Genomic DNA, 15572 nt, shown 5'->3' on the forward strand with positions numbered 1-15572 from the left:
TTTGTAGGTCTTTTGCCTTACTCGACTCCATTATGGACAGAAAGGTACGGAATGAGGGACAGCTCAAATGACTGTGAGATCTTGTCTACTTTCGAGTGTTTCAGGTGTCACCGAGTAACAAAAGTTTGAATTTGTACAGTTGCACCTAAACGATGTCATTTCGGAAATTGTTGCAGTAATTATTGTTAGTTTCAGAAAATTGTAGGGTCTTTGAATCGCAAACTGTTTGTAAGATTTAACTTCATATCTCTTAGTCAGGGATCTGAAGAACATTACTCACTTTCCCCTCAATTTTGAAATTTAAAGTTGAATTTTCCTTTAAAACGCTGTATAATATATTCAGCTAGCATAAGAAAACTGGAATTTTCATCTTAAATATTGTAAAGTATACTGTCTTTAATGAATTATATTCACTGTCGAACAAAATTCTCTATCAATTGTATACAAACATTTATTCACTTACTACAATCTAATACAATAAAAGGATTTCAAGGAAATTTACCTTGTTTTACTTGGGCCACCGTTTGTAGGTATCAAATAACGTAATGTACAAGTATCTCATGACTACTACTAAAATTAACGTTTATGTAGAAATCAAAGTCTTAACGTAATTTCAAATGTATTGTCATACTACAAGTATTTGTATGAAATGTGAAGCAATAACGCGTTAAGTATTTTCTCAGTCGACTACGTGTAATCAGTAGACCACGTTTAATAGCGCTTGACTTTACAAGTAATAACGTAAAGTATTTTCTCAGTCGACCACGTTTAATAGCGCTTGACTAAGTGTTTGTAAAATACAGACTGCATAAAATGACTGCTTGGAGCCAAACCCCTAACTTGGGCTGCTTGGCAAAAGTATCTTAAGAGGTTTACGATATTTCATGGTTTTTCTCAATCATTCCATCAATGAAACTGGTTTGACCTCTTTACTGAGGTGATTAACAGTCCAATATTTTTTGTAGGGTTTTGAAACCCTTTGGTCCTTGAAAAGAAACATTCACTGATGCTAGAGAAGCGGAGAGGTGGTGGGGGGGGGGGGCGGTGGTTTGGAATAGGATACTGGTATATGAACGTCAGAGATGGGAGAGGGATAATTTCGTGTATATATTTCAGTTGGGAATGTTTACAGGATTCCAGAGTAAACTGGCTGCTGTTCAGAGACGAGGGGGGGAATAATCTCTTATCTTTTGTATATACATATATTTCAGTAAGGAATATTTACAGGCTTTTAGAGTAAGGAATATTTACAGGCTTTTAGAGTAAGTCTCTGCTATTTTTTACTTACAGAACTTAAAGTTGCGTTGCGAAATGAGAGTTGACTTCTAGAACTTCTTGTGAGATGAGAATTTCGCGCAGAATGTTCTTGCGAGATGAGAGTTGACTTCTAGAACTTGAAGTTATAAGGAATATTTACAGGCTTTTAGAGTAAGTCTCTGCTATTTTTTACTTACAGAACTTAAAGTTGCGTTGCGAAATGAGAGTTGACTTCTAGAACTTCTTGTGAGATGAGAATTTCGCGCAGAATGTTCTTGCGAGATGAGAGTTGACTTCTAGAACTTGAAGTTATTTCTTGTGAGACGAGAGTCGATTCCTAGAACTTGAAGTTATTTCTTTTGAGAAGAGACGCGACTCCTAGAACTTGAAGTTATTTCTTGTGAGAACTTCCAGAGCTTAAAGTTGCGTTGCGAGATGAGAGTCGACTCCTAGAACTTGAAGTTATTTCTTGTGAGATGAGAAAATGTCGCGCAGAATGTTCTTCCAAAATGGTTTAAAACCAAATATTTCCCATAGTGGGAGAGTTCATGCCACAGTTGTTCTCCCTGGTATGTGCAAAACGCAGAATAAACTTTTCTTCCAGAACCACAGTCCTCCCTGATCTGTGCAAAACGCAGAATAAACTTGTTTAATCACCACCCAGGGCAGCGGGCGAGTGCGTCTCCCAGTTGTGTTTCACACTGATCTGTGTAAAACGCAGAATAAAGTCTCCTCCCAAATACTGTAGTTTGGTTTTCTCCCATAGCAGCGGGCAAGTGCGTATCTTACTTGTCTCCCCTTCATCTTAGTAACAGCATAAAGTAGTTTTGTCCAATCATTCCCCATGGCAGTGCACGTTTACTTTCACTGTTGAAGTGCGTACCGCAGTTGTCTTCAATCGCTCTTGGTACAGTCGAAGTAGTAATTGCTGAGCCCTGAAAAAAAAAAAAAGATGGTTATTAAACACATTTCCAGTCCATATAATACACAGCAAAACGTTAAGCTCAAAAAAAGCACCCAAAGGATAAATGTTACAATAATGACGATATTCGTTAACATGAAAAATGTCCGGCTGGTTGAATCTATCCGCTTAAAAAAGACATCCCGCGTCTTACCCTTTCTGGCCGTCATACCTGGGGTCTGTTCTGTGCTAATTGTCAACTTTGATTTGTATGTGGCATTGCTTTGCCAGTGTCCTCTACATCATGGTTTATATTACCATAACGCAGAAGCTGAAAACCTCAAACGAATCGGCGTTGGCCATCAGTATGAGACACCACAGATATGACAACCAGAAAGAATCCGAAAGGGGTTGTCTCATTTAGTTCCCAAGCGAATATATTAGCTAACTGGACGTTGTTCATATGAAGTTAAACATCATCAGTTGTTAACTTCTATCCTTTGGACGCAGTTCTCTTCCCATAGAACATTGTCTTTGTGAGCTTTAAACGTTTACTTCAAGTTGACCTTACCAATCCTGCCTGAAATGAAGATATTTTGTAAAATCGCTTCAGTACTTGAAATTTCACTTGAATGCAAAATTTTTAGTACTATATAAGTTAGTGGTGGGAATAAACTGACATTTTCCTAGCCATTTAAAAACATGGCATTTTCTTAGCGGTAATATTTAAAATTATAGAAATCTCCATATCTCAAAACCCGGTACCATACAATTTAAGCAATATCGACCTTGAACATTTATAGTTTACCTCAAATAAATTGTCTTGCTAATGTGAATTTATTGCTTTCAAGCACCACCTCGACCCCTTTCCCAAATTAACGCTTTAATGAGCTGCTTAAATGTTGTATAAAAATAAGTATACTCTGCATTTCTTGAGACGTTGACTATAATATAAAACCGCCTTTTATAATGACAGCATTATTAATAACTATAATACCACTTCTGTACTGGCATTACCACAAAGCACCTGTTAGTTTTAAGCATCCTACTTATCACTTTATTCACTAAGTACTTTAAAAAACTAAAAACCAGAAAATGCACAATCTACGTAACATTTATTCATTTATCCCCTTCGATTCAAGAAAAAATGAATTTACCTTTTAGCATGAACTTTACTTCTGAAGTTCAATGTTTTTGTATTATGCAATGTTACAACGCTGGCATAATTCGTTTAATCAGTGAATTGTCACATTGAACTAAAGTTTACTTTTTTTAAGACGACTTTACTATGTCAGCTTCTGAGATCAGAAATTGAACTAAACTGAATCATATTTCCACAAAATGTAAACTAACTAGTTTTCTACCCAATACCCGCTTTTAACATATATATACAAATTAATATTACCTCACATACTGTTTTATATTCAAAATGAGGAAAATTTTTACACGAGACCCCAAGCTTGGTTAATGAGTTCCATAAACGAAGTCTAATATTGATCTCAGTTCAAAGACACCCTAGAATCAGAAATGCGTCATTCCAAATTTATGAACATTTTATGGTAGATCCTTTGCCAGGTCAGTTTATATAAGTCAGGGATAATTAGATAAGATCCAATTTGACAATGACCTGGATCCAAAAATGCTTAGCACCAACAGGTAATGGTAAAAATTTTGAAATTTTATCTGGTAAAATTTGAATTCTCTAATTCATTCTATCTAAAACAAAGTTTTAACGATATAAATGCAAACCATTGCCTTAAATATACTGTAAACACTAAACAGGTAAAAGCAGCAGTTCTAAAGCTTATCTTGCACTTCAATGAATTTCACGGGTCATAATGATAGATTTTGGATACTTCAAACAAGGCTTTCAAGAAATCTTTATTTCATAATGCTACATTTGTGACTGCATTATTAAAGTTTAACAAATCAAATGAATGTACATTGCCAACTGGAGTTCACTGACAACATAAAATCCCTTGACAGATATTTGAGAACTATTTCACAGACCCAGAAAACTACGAAGAACCGGGTACAAGCTATGGCTTTGGGGCAAGAGCTGAATTAGGAAGGAGAGAGAGAGAGAGAGAGAGAGAGATAATGGCTTTAGGATAGGATCTGAATTAGGAAGAGAAAATGCCAACATTATGGTAGCTTCATTAAATGAGGTGCGTTGACAACAGTGTTAAAGAGGCAGAAATAGTGTACCAGCAAAACACTTAATGAAATTCTACAATATGGAACAGGTGAAGCATGGTACAGATTTGTCAAATAACCATGTGAAAAAAATATACCACATTAAATCATCAGATTTAAAGAAAAGTTGTCTTGAAAAGCAATAGCAAGGGAAACACTGGCATATTACCCAATCGAAATATCAAGAAAAGCATAAAACTAACCGATGGATTCACCGAAGTGGACTGTAGCTACCCTTACAATCACAATTCAATATAAGATTTGTTTTGCGAAACCCTCAAGGATAATTACACAGCCAAAAGAAAGCCAAGGCTTGTAACAATGTTATTAGGGGGTGTCAGCAGAAATAAAATGCCCCAAATGGAAGTGGGTAACTAAAACACAACATATTTGAAACTAGAAAAAGGAGAATCAAAGAAGAATGATAGATTTATTGACCCTCAAAACAGCAAAGCAGGTGCTATACACAAAATGCCACCAAATAAAAAAATTAAAAAACGTGTAACAAGTGACCCACGCTTGAACAAGATGGGGGTTAAGTGAATCCTGAATCCCGTAATGCTTGAACTTGGATAGGGCAGATGATACACGAATGACTGAAAAAACGTGACGGGAAAAAACAAGAGACGTGGAAAGTAAAATACAATAAAGATTAACCTCCGAAAAAAATACAGCCTACAAATGGGTCAAAACACTTGCTGGAAAAATCTGCAGTATAAAGACATCACGTGAAAAAAATGTAAAGCCTCTTAACAAATTAACTGATAAAAATTAACAAAAATTGACAAGACTTAAAACGCCCGATAAGGATGGTGGTAAATGGAAGCATAACCACCTCTCAAAGGAGCAGAAAGATGGTTATTACCCACGTATGAAAGCAAGACAAAATAGCCTGACCAAAGGAAAATAATGAACAGAGGACAGCCTAAACAAGAAGAATGCATGACAACCTACCGAAAAGTGAAACAACCATGGGAAAGAAATGAAATCTTAACTATGGCCAGATTTCGAAAAAGTCAACAGCATGAAAATGCAACCTGAAATAAGTAAGGTATGACAATGCAACCTGAAATAGGGTGAAGGTATGACAATGCAACCTGAAATGGAGTGAAAGACAATGCAACCTGAAATGGAGTGAAAGACAATGCAACCTGAAATGGAGTGAAAGACAATGCAACCTGAAATGGAGTGAAAGACAATGCAACCTGAAATGGAATGAAAGACAATGCAACCTGAAATGAAATGGACAATGCAACCTGAAATGGAAAGACAATGCAACCTGAAATGGAGTGAAAGACAATGCAACCTGAAATGGAGTGAAAGATAATGCAAACTGAAATGGAGTGCAAGCATGACAATGCAACCTGAAATGGAGTGAAAGCAAGACAATGCAACCTGATATGGAAAGAAAACGTGACAATGCAACCTGGAATGGAGTGTAAGCATGACAATACAACCTGAAATGGAGTGCAAGCATGACAATGCAACCTGAAATGCAGTGAAAGCATGACAATGCAACCTGAAATGGAGTGAAAGCATGACAATGCAACCTGAAATGGAGTGAAAGCAGGAATGCAATCTGAACGAGCTTTTCTGCAACCTGAACGAGCAGTGTAAAAGTACAATGCAACTTGATTGAGTAGAGCAAAAACATGACCATGTAACTTGAAAGCATGAATTCAATCTGAAAAGGCATGACCAAGCAACTTAGGAGTGGAAGCATGACATAGCGTCTTGAGAGAATGGCATGAAAGCTTGAGTGAAACCTTTAAGAATAGAAAACATGACAATGCAACCTGAATGGGGTGAAAAAGCATCTCCAGAGAATGACATGAAAGCATGAAGTGCAACTTGAAGGAATGGAAAGCATGATCTTACCACCTGAAAAAAAGCATGAAAATGCAACCTAAATAGAGCGGAAGCGTGACAATGCACCGTAACTGATGGCAAGAGCTTGAAATGCACCTTAAAAATGGCAAGAGCATGAAATGCACCCTAAAAGAATGGCATAAGAGCATTAAATGCATCCTGCAACAATGGCATGAAAGCATTAAATACACCCAGGAACGATGACATGAAATGCACCCTGAAAGAATGGCATGAAAGCATGAAATGCACCCTGAAAGAATGGCATGAAAGCATGAAATGCACCCTGAAAGAATGGCATGAAAGCATGAAATGAACCCTGAAAGAATGGCATGAAAGCATGAGTTGCACCTTGAAAGACTGGCATGAGAGCATTAAATGCATCCTGCAACAATGGTATGAAAGCATTAAATACACCCAAGAACGATGACATGAAATGCACCCTAAAAGAATGGCAAGAAAGCATGAAATGCACCCTGAATGAATGGCATGAAAGCGTGAAATGTACCCAGAAAGAATGGCATGAAATCATTAAATGCACTCAGAAAGACTGGCAAGAAAGCATGAAATGCACCCTGAAAGATTGGCATGAAAGCATGAGTTGCACCCTGAAAGACTGGCATGAAAGCATGAGATGCACCATAAAAGACTGGCATGAAAGCATTAAATGCACCCTGAAAGACTGGCATGAAATAATGAAATGCACCCTGAAAGACTGGCATGAAATAATGAAATGCACCCTGAAAGACTGGCATGAAAGCATGAGATGCATCCTGAAAGACTGGCATGAAAGAATGAAATGCACCCTGAAAGACTAGCAAGAAAGCATGAAATGCACCCTGAAAGATTGGCATGAAAGCATGAGTTGCACCCTGAAAGACTGGCATGAAAGCATGAGATGCACCATGAAAGACTGGCATGAAAGCATTAAATGCAGCCTGAAAGACTGGCATGAAAGAATGAAATGCACCCTGAAAGACTAGCAAGAAAGCATGAAATGCACCCTGAAAGATTGGCATGAAAGCATGAGTTGCACCCTGAAAGACTGGCATGAAAGCATGAGATGCACCATGAAAGACTGGCATGAAAGTTGCATGAAAATGGCATGAAAGCAGCCTGAAAGACAGGCATGAAAGAATGAAATGCACCCTGAAAGACTAGCAAGAAAGCATGAAATGCACCCTGAAAGATTGGCATGAAAGCATGAGTTGCACCCTGAAAGACTGGCATGAAGGCATGAGATGCACCCTGAAAGACTGTCATGAAAGCATTAAATGCACCCTGAAAGACTGGCATGAAAGAATGAAATGCACCCTGAAAGACTAGAAAGAAAGCATGAAATGCACCCTGAAAGATTGGCATGAAAGCATGAGTTGCACCCTGAAAGACTGGCATGAAAGCATGAGATGCACCATGAAAGACTGGCATGAAAGAATGAAATGCACCGTGAAAGACTAGCAAGAAAGCATGAAATGTCCTGAAAGATTGGCATGAAAGAGAATGAGTTGCACCCTGAAAGACTGGCATGAAAGCATGAGATGCACCCTGAAAGACTGGCATGAAAGCATTAAATGCACCCTGAAAGACTGGCATGAAAGCATTAAATGCACCATGAAAGACTAGAAAGAAAGCATGAAATGCACCCTGAAAGATTGGCATGAAAGCATGAGTTGCACCCTGAAAGACTGGCATGGAAGAATGAAATGCACCCTGAAAGACTAGCAAGAAAGCATGAAATGCACCCTGAAAGAATAGCATGAAAGTATTTAATTCACTCTAAATGAATGGCATGAAAGCATGAAATGCACCCAGACAATAGATGAATGAAATGCATCTGAAAGAATGGAACGCTTGCCAATGCAACCCAGACGAGTATAGTGAAAGCATGACAACGCAACGACAACAAATGCTACTTTAAAGCATAAATGCAACCTGAATTAAAGCATGACAAAGCAACCTTTAAAAATTAAATGAAAGCATGAAATGCAACCTGAAAAAGTGGTGGCAGAAGGCAACATGATACAGGAACCTGAAAGAATTTAAAGTGCAAAATGCAACCTGAAATTCGAAGGAAATGCCTTTGCAACCTAAAGATTTGAGTGAAAGAGTGATAAAACCTGAATAAAGCGTAAGCCTAAAGATGAAACCTAAATTAAGTGAAAGCAATGAAAATGCTGGGTGAAAAATGTGAAAGTATGGCAATTTAACTTGAAAGAAAAGGGAGTGAAAATATGACAAAGCAACCTGAATGCAGTGAAAGCATGACTTAAGAAAAAAGGAAATGCGACAAGCTAAAATATAGAACGGAAAACAACAGAACTACAAGAGAAAGCACGATAGAGGGTTAAAATAAAGTGATAGCTTTACAGAATCGTGATAAGTGGTGGAAGCATGAAGGAACCTGAAAAGATGCGGGGCAAAGCATGACAACCTTGATTGGAATATGACAAACTGAAGAGATAGCATGACTTTTCGAAGACGCATGAGAACCTGAAGATTAAAGCATGACAGAACCTGAGAATAGCGTGTAAAAACCTTACTGAAAACATTGTCCCCTTTTTTTTTTGGCAGTGTAGGGTATACATTTTTCCAAAATTGAGTAACCTGCATCGACGGTGATTTTGTCACTGACCACCTGTTTCTAAAAAATATCAAGTTCTCGCTCTCACCATATATCATGGATGGTGTGACACACATTGATACTTTGGTGAAGCAAGAATTCAGTGATAAAATCACCGATATAGGTAACTCAAAAGTTTAAAAATTGCATATTCGACACTTTCCCAAAAAATGGACATGATACTACCTGATCAACGTATTAAAGACCAGATATTTACAAAGATTTATGATAAAATGCCTGACAAAATAGGTACTCCAGAAAGAAAAGGTCACAGGAAAGTAGACCCAACAAAATTTGGCAGTGACAGACCACGTTAACAAATCAAGTATAGGACATGACAAAGAAAAAAAAACCAGGTGAATGGCAGAGGATTTCTAACAAAAAGTGATACAGCATAAAATTAAAAATAAATAGACATTAGGACGTGACAAACAGAAGCATGACAGGTAACTAATGTTAGCAGTCACGGACAGCGTGACTTTTAAGACAACTTGAACGACGGACTTAAGCAAATAATGGAAGTCCTTTGAAAAAAAAAACTTAAATCTTACAGTTTCCATAGTAAATCTAGCGTTAAAAAAACAGGTTTTAACTGTTGAACACAAATTCAAAGGCATATCAAGAGGCTTTAGAATTAAAAGCTCAGCATCCTCGGCAGCACTTTGAAAAGAAAAAGCCTAATTTGAAACCAGTAATAAGCTATAAGGGAGATCATATTACAATATAACAGTTAATGAATGGAATCCTGAGAACCTATGAAAGTATGAAGTATGACAACCTGAAGCTAAAGCATGACAACTCTGGAATGAAAGTATAAAATAAACTAGAAGAAAAGGCATGGTAAATCTAGGGAAAATTCACGCATGGAGGACTACCTGATCAACCATTGAAATACAAGACCTTGGCAAAGAAGCAAGTTTATGATGAAAAGGCCCGACAGACATTAAGGGATACCAGAGGCAAAGGTCACAGGATACTAAGATCCAACAAATAAGGCATGACACAGACTACGTAACGAAGCAAATGGCTGAGATTAATTAGGAAACTAGGTGAAAGGCAAAGACCTAACAAAAGTGAAATGGCCAAGAAAGAAAATGCTTTAAACTAGGACGCAACAAACTGAGAAACATGACAAGTGACAAAAAAAAAAGGTAAAAAATGAAGACTGCTAGTAACAGTACAGAAACATAGTGGAGAGGCTTTATGAGAAAAAATCTACTGCTCAACAACTAAAAGAAAAAAATCCTAATTTCAAACCAATATAAAGCTCTAGTTACAATACACAGCTTATATTTGAAGGAATGAAAAAAATTTGAGATACTTCCTTTATAAAGGAATGAATATAAAAATTTGTGATTCTTCCTTTATAAACGGCACAGATGTAGCAAAATGTTCAAGTTTACAAACTGTACAAACTGATTAAAAATAATTAAAATCCAGTACCCATGGGTCACGCACATTTGCCTTGTTTCAAGTTCCACAATGTAAACATTAGCTCACCGTACAATTTAGTCTAGACACGCCCACGCAAATACTGAACAAAAAATATAAAGGCGATATCCATGAAGCGTAGGGCGAGGCAAGACTCTCAGGAATGGGGGGAGGCAAGGCTCACAAGGAAGGAGGTGAGGCAAGGCTCTCAAGGAAGGGGGCGAGGCAAGGCTCTCAAGGAAGGGGGCGAAGAAAGGCTCTCAAGGAAGGGGGCAAGGAAGAAAGGCTCACAAGGAGGGGGCGGGGGCGAGGAAGGGGGAAGCAAGGATCACAAGGAAGGGGGCGAAGCAAGGATCACAAGGAAGGGGGCGAAGCAAGGCTCACAAGGAAGGGGGCGAGGCAAGGCTCACAAGGAAGGGGGCGAGGCAAGGCTCAAGGAAGGAAGGCAAGGCTCACAAGGAAAGCAAGGCTCACAAGGAAGGAAGGGGGCGAGGCAAGGCTCAAGGAAGGGGGCGAGGCAAGGCTCACGAGGAAGGGGGCGAGGCAAGGCTCACGAGGAAGGGGGCGAGGCAAGGCTCACGAGGAAGGGGGCGAGGCAAGGCTCACGAGGAAGGGGGCGAGGCAAGGCTCACAAGGAAGGGGGCGAGGCAAGGCTCACGAGGAAGGGGGCGAGGCAAGGCTCTCAAGGAAGGGGGCGAGGCAAGGCGGCGCGAGGCAAGGCTCTCAAGGAAGAAGGCGAGGCAAGGTTCGCAGGAAGGGGACGAAGCAAGGCTTCCAAGAAATGGGCGAGGCTAAGGCTGAAATAGTAATGTGGCTTTCAAAAGCAAATCCATCACGATGTTAGCTTTAAAACATCGAAAAATAACTTACACCAAAATCACCATAAATTTTCAGGGAAATTACTTCAGTTGTTGACCAGATTAATAATTCATTTGGTGCCAGATGTAACTTAAATCTTGGGAAGAGTTATCTTAAAGACTACTGCAATTTTTTTTCTTGATCTTAAGAAAAACGTAGACCATCAATCTATTTTGTTCCTTGACCGTCTTGAACTCTGTAAATAAAAGTAACTGTTAGTTCTCAGAAAAAGAACATTCTATAGTATTTTTAATTAAAGAGAAAAATACTAATAAAACACTCACACGACCACATTCACGTCTGACGCAGCAATGAGGATTTTGTGCAATACAGAATTACTGGCCCCATCCCTTAATTCCATGACATTTCAAAGTATAGTTTTAACTAAAAAAATTTAAAATTTTGGCCAAACTGTAGTTCAAGGCCCCACTGACTAAATTTGGTCATATTCTGTTCTGATATTTGACACTAAAGAGAATGAAAGATTTTGAAACACTGCTCACGTTTTTCGTGCCCTTTCTATTCAGCACATATCCTCCCAGTAACGACTACTATTTATGCCTTGTCAGTTTTTACTCAAGTTCACTATTCCGAAGATGAGCGCGTACGCTCACCCAGTTCAGGTATCATGTTTAATCTCACGCCATTGCTACGTGAACTTGAAATGCTAACTAATACTTACATTTTTGTTGGTATCCGTAATGGACAATTTTCCGATCTTTGAAGTTGAAAATCCAGCTTCATAATGAGGAACGCCCCTTTAGCGGTGAAAAATAAACTGCCCTCGCATAACATCTTCATAACTCTGGGATAACACTCGTATACACACAAGACTGTAGGAAATAAAAATATACTTTACAGGAATGTTCACATTTTACTACATACAAGGTAATAATTATGTACAGAAGTGGAGCAGAATTTGGTTTGTCTGGCATTTCCAGACCAATTTTCTTTATCTGTACGTTAAGACCTTTCGTATAACGTGGACAACCAAAAAAGAAAACATTAAAACTAAAATTTTGCTAACCTTGCAGTAACAGCCACAGCAGTTACGAAGCTATGAAACACTATACAATTAAAAAAAATTAATAATCAGGGGCATAAAACTTTGATACACTACAGACGTCATTAACTTTATGAAGCAAGCTCCCAACGGACAAACTGCAAAGCTTCGTAATAGAACTTAAGTACAATCAGCTTTTGTATTTAACATGGAAAATCAGTTTTCTTGCACCATGAACCAATTCAAATAAAAGAATATGGAGGTTCATGGAAGATACTATGAAACAGACCAACGTCAAGTACATTGTACTCCCCAACCAGTGAGAGGTACTATACCTCCTCGTGTTTCTACTAATGTAACATACAATTTTTTGCAAGCCGCCTTTGGCAACTACGATTTAATATTTTTCTCACTAGCACTATACTCGTAATAATAATCCTTCGTGCTCGACTAGTCAAATTTTTCTTGAACTTTAAAAAAATTAGCGGTGAAAATCTTTTGAATTTATATCGAAAGCCTTGGGGCTCCAAATACCCTTACCATTATCCCCTATACAATGTATTCTTATCGTTGGGCGTCTTAAAACTGACTACTGAAAAAGCTTGTCAGACAAAGATTATGGCTTTCTCTTGCTCTGCATAGTTGCTTGCAGATAAATACCAAAAGTAGACTGGAGCCAGTCCACCTTACAAAATTATATGACAAAATGACGACTTGGTTAATACTTCCCAGTTGAGCTACCTTCCAGTTAAATTGGCAAGCACGACCGCTCTCCTATAGCAGTATGGAACATGGTAGCAAACTTGGAGGAAAGATTAGGGCCAATATTCTACCTCTATGGTAGCAAATAGGTTAGGGGTTTCTTATTTTTGGTTTGATTCTTTTTCTTCGTTTTACTACACTTACCTTACCTATCCTCACATTCTGTTCGATGGAAGCTTGCTTGGCAAGTTCATGGGTTTTTTGGCCAACACCATAAAGCTGTACACCATACGAAAAAATTTATATAACAAAATAGTCACAGCCTGCGCTACGCAGCACAACTGAGCTCATTTATGGCCAAACGTTAGTACAGTACAAACCAAACTATTTCCGAAAGTTTATTCATCAAAGGCAGTGTAGCCATAATGTCTCTAGTTTTACGGAAGTACATTATAAATCTAACAAAAAACCGAAGTTAGCGAAAAGAAAAATTAGCTTCGCTAATGAAAACTTACACACTGTCAAACCAAGGTCTTGTGTTAAACTGTGTTACAAAAAAACTTCCTTACAAAAACGACCACGATTAACCCTGGGATAATTCCTCTCTGGGGTCCTTGTACGTTTTCAAAATAACGAGTTTTACAATTTACGTTGGGGTTAAATGATAAGAGATTAAGTCAACAACCAATGTTCGAGGGACCAGCACACACACCACTGCTTTAACTCAGCTATGGAACTCACCAACAAGAATTAAAGCCTTCGATTTCCATCCAATGCAAAGGTCTTTCGGTCAAATAGAGATCGTCAGTCTTCGGGGATCATTATCGCCACGAAACGAAAACAAGGAAGCAAGAACGAAGCAGTTCCAACATTACAATTTTGTCGTCCTTGGGAGACAAGTGGCGCCATCTATAATTTGGCTTGGTACTAAAATTTTATTATCCTTGGAAGACACGTGGAGCCATCTGTAATTGCAGTCATTTTACGATTTCTTTCTCAAGGTTTTCGTTTCTAAAGGGCCACTAACAAATAAAAACCCTCTGTTGGTTGCGATGAAATTTACAAGCTACGTTTAAAGTTAGGATATTGAAAACTGAAACTAAGAAAAAAATTGTACATAATCGCCAAGAAATGTTTCCCAAGAAAACTATTCTTTCCCATTCTCCGTTTTTTAGTTCTTCTCGAGTTATCTATCACATGAACCTTTAAAAACTCTGGTTGGGGATTGTTAGATCAGGCATTTGGTATTGAACAAACGTTGTTACCAAAATATCACTCTGATGACTTTCCTGGTCTAATCATGAATTTGTAATCGTTTTTTTATTTTTTTTACATACAAACATTCTCACATAACTTTTATTGTGGGCTATAAAAATCGTGTGATTCATGTTCTCTCATTTACAAAATGCTAAATCACAGAACCACATTAGACAGAAAACGACGAATTAAAAGATGTTTCGTTTTGTAACCGGAGACAATTTATTTGCTCCAAGTCAGTTTCGGTTTCAATAGTGCGGGATAATATAATGAAATAAGATAGTTTTGCCTGATGAGACACTGAAAGTATAAGCATTAATGGAATGTGCTTAAAATGAATAAAGATCATGAGAGAGAGAGAGAGAGAGAGAGAGAGAGAGAGAGAGAGAGAGAGAGAGAATGGGCAAGGCTTACAAGTACCTCTGGTCATAGTAAAATGTCCTCAAGTCTAACGATGCTTTGGCAATTTAAGAGCCGTTCTGAAGATTGGCAATCCCACTCTCTCTCTCTCTCTCTCTCTCTCTAACGTATCACCGAGGGGGAGTTAGGCAGGTGTTGATAACCAAACTGCATTATAAACTTGCGTTTGATTATATAACCTAAAAACTAGTTCTGATAGCAGGTTATTCACCACACCAATGCCTTTCCACAGTGAACTTTAGCGACACCGGATCTCTTTAATCCTTGGATGGGTGACCGCCACTGAATACCAGACACCACTTCAAACGTCCTTTCCCTTCAACGTTTGTTACTTCTTGGTCATCGCTATTAGTCTGCATTCATGATCCTTGCTCATAATTATAACAACGCTTAATGTGACTAATGATTCAAGGTCCCGTAAACATTCCGATTCCATGCTTATCATCGATTAATTTATCCTGTCATTAACTTTTAGTCATTCTTAGTGTCATGATTTGACAGGATTTCCGTAACCAATAAATCCTGACAGGTTCCAACAACTAGTCTCTTTACTTCAGTGGTGCTGTTCTCCATTTACCGAACATCCAAGAGATCACACTTGCATGAGTTAATTCTCCGTGAACTGTCATAAAACTAATTCCTGCTTCACATGTTTCACACAAGCATTGTAAGGAGGGGTACATTAAACCCACTTGTGATATCTTATTTCTCCAGTAGAATCGACTTGCTCCCGAATTCTATCGCCCTTACTGAGTGCAGTAAACCTTACTCCGGAGATCTAGAAAAACTCTTAATTGCTTGTGAAAGTGCAGGTGTACCTCAAAAGCTACTAATTATATTTGCACAATTTTCTTTTATGTTAGGACTATTTTATCGTGAATCTTTTTTTTTCAGTAAGCATCTCAGTGCGTCCTCCCATTGAATGTTTCCATTCGATACATGAGTCAACTCAGAGCAAAATGACTGTTTTCAGTTGCCCAGACGAAAGGGAGATAGCGTTGTCTGTGATGAATCTTTAACTACTTTACAAATCCAGTTTTTACTGTTCTCTGCAGGTCAGA

The 15572-nt window shown here is 38.2% G+C and overlaps 2 long non-coding RNA genes across 3 annotated transcripts; both read right to left on the bottom strand.

Moving 5' to 3' along the window:
- Nucleotides 1–1256: 1256 nt before the first annotated feature.
- On the bottom strand, nt 1257–13719 carry LOC136839790 (uncharacterized). Its single transcript, XR_010853465.1, has 4 exons — nt 13576–13719; nt 11812–11962; nt 11142–11325; nt 1257–2192 (listed from the first exon to the last, which is right to left on the bottom strand). It is a non-coding gene; the product is annotated as an uncharacterized lncRNA (long non-coding RNA).
- LOC136839618 (uncharacterized) lies at nt 4027–7304 on the bottom strand. Of its 2 annotated transcripts, none has more exons than XR_010853399.1 (2): nt 5634–7304; nt 4027–5559 (listed from the first exon to the last, which is right to left on the bottom strand). It is a non-coding gene; the product is annotated as an uncharacterized lncRNA (long non-coding RNA). The 2 variants fall into 2 exon arrangements; XR_010853398.1 differs by having other exon boundaries at nt 4027–5586.
- Nucleotides 13720–15572: the final 1853 nt, after the last annotated feature.

Source organism: Macrobrachium rosenbergii, chromosome 6 (genome assembly GCF_040412425.1).
Source record: "Macrobrachium rosenbergii isolate ZJJX-2024 chromosome 6, ASM4041242v1, whole genome shotgun sequence".
NCBI classification, from domain to species: Eukaryota; Metazoa; Arthropoda; class Malacostraca; order Decapoda; family Palaemonidae; genus Macrobrachium; species Macrobrachium rosenbergii.